The following is a 2,058-nucleotide window of genomic DNA, read 5'->3' on the forward strand; positions in this document are numbered from 1 at the left end:
GAAAATTGGGAGTAGGGTGATTTTTTTTATTTAATAAGCAGGCGGAACAATTATAGATAGAGGTGACTAAAATTAATTCAGATTAATTATTTATTTATATTAAATATAATTTTAGTAAAATTATTGGATTTAATTAGTTTATTAGTTATCACCTTAAATTTTATAACATATTATGTATAATTAGTTATTATCTATACAAACTTTGATATAAAACATTTTACTTATAATTTATATCATTAATTATATATATAATAAAATAATATATTATATATACATATATTTAATTTATACACAAGCATTACTACAACTTATAATAAATTTTATTTATACGATTACACTTAATATGTTCATTTCCTATTATCTTAAATTTTATAACATATTGTTTATAATTAGTTATTATTTACACAAACTTTAATATAAAACATTATAGCATATAAGTTATATAATTAATTTCATATATATATAATTATAAATGAAGTTTATAAGTTTTAATAATATAATTTGTAAAAAAATAATGATAAATTTTGATTCATTGGTCCAAAATCGGACCAACAAAACCAATTCTATATTTGATTAGTTTGATTTTTTTTTATATTTGATCGATTTTGATCGTTTTTTAAAAATGATTGGTCTATTTGATCTTTAAGTATGATGGACCAAACCACTCAATCCACCTATTGATCACGCTTAATTATAGATATATATTTAGATTTTTTAATTACATTTAAATATTTTTATGTCAAATTTGAAAATTGAAACTTTTTATGGTTAAGATTACTACTTTATTTTATAAATTCTTTGAAACTTATATTAAGGTTGAGATATCAAGATTTATATTAAATGCTTTTATTTTATTTTAAATTATTGTGATTATGTATTATAATGTTAATTGACATGTCAGATTTATAAAAATATATTATTATTAATAATAAGATGAAAGCACATTAATTACATGATTTCTTTCTTTAACCATTTAATTAAAATGATTTTTATAACAATATATATTATTGATGGGGCAAGAGGACCAGATATAGATACTAGGAAAACTCATGGAGGTAGAATAGTGGCAAAATTTAACATCAATCTCGTCTCGTTGCACTGCCACCCCTAATTACTAATATGCAAACAAAATCCACTAAATTTCACATTTAATTCAATGACACATATGTGTATATCTTATTTAAAAAGAGTTGAGTTTAAATTTTCACTCTTTTGAAAAATTGAATTTGATCAAAAACATTAATTTTTTAATAAACCAAATTTTGAAGTAATTTTTTTTACCAATTATATTATTTTGTAGTACACATTTAATCACAAAAAAAAAACCAAAGAAAATCAAACCCAATAAGAAAATATTTGACTTAAAATGTTACTAAAAAAAATTCAAAATCCAACTTATTTAGAAATAATTAAAACTTAAAACTTGATTAATTTGAGTAAGCCTAAACGTATTACTTATTCATGGTGACCAAACTAGACTCGCAAAAGGTATGCATTGGAGATTAATTTCAATAAAATATCTTAATAGAATTGTTCAAAGCAAGACTACTTAAAACTCTTGTTGTTGAAATTGATGTTACTACATTCTTCATTGTTCAGGTATAACTTTGGAAACAAGGCAGGCTGGGGATGATGCTTGATATTAGGTTAGATTAAATTAGATTTGTTTCATATCAAGAAAAGATAAAAACCACCAATTTCATTACCCATTTTAATTTCCAAGACTATCACAATATATATGGTTGCACTTGAACATATTTATTATCCTTTTTGCTAGTGCAAGCAAGCAGGAGAGCTAGGGACTTTGGAAATTCCACTAGCTGGTTGTGCTGGATTTAGAACGGAATTAATCAACATTGTCTAGAGGATAGTGAAGATGTTTCAACCCTCTTCATTTTTGTTTGTACAAGACTGTGTTTTCAATATTCATTTTCTTTTTAGGATAAAATATTCAGATATTTTTTAACTTTTAATTATAATAAGATACAGATCTATTAATTTTTAAAATAAATATTTTATCTTAAACTTTTAAATGATATTAATATCTAAATGTAAAAT

This window comes from Theobroma umbraticum, unplaced genomic scaffold, assembly GCF_002168275.2.
Source record: "Theobroma umbraticum cultivar Fairchild unplaced genomic scaffold, ASM216827v3 scaffold_95.0, whole genome shotgun sequence".
NCBI lineage: Eukaryota > Viridiplantae > Streptophyta > Magnoliopsida > Malvales > Malvaceae > Theobroma > Theobroma umbraticum.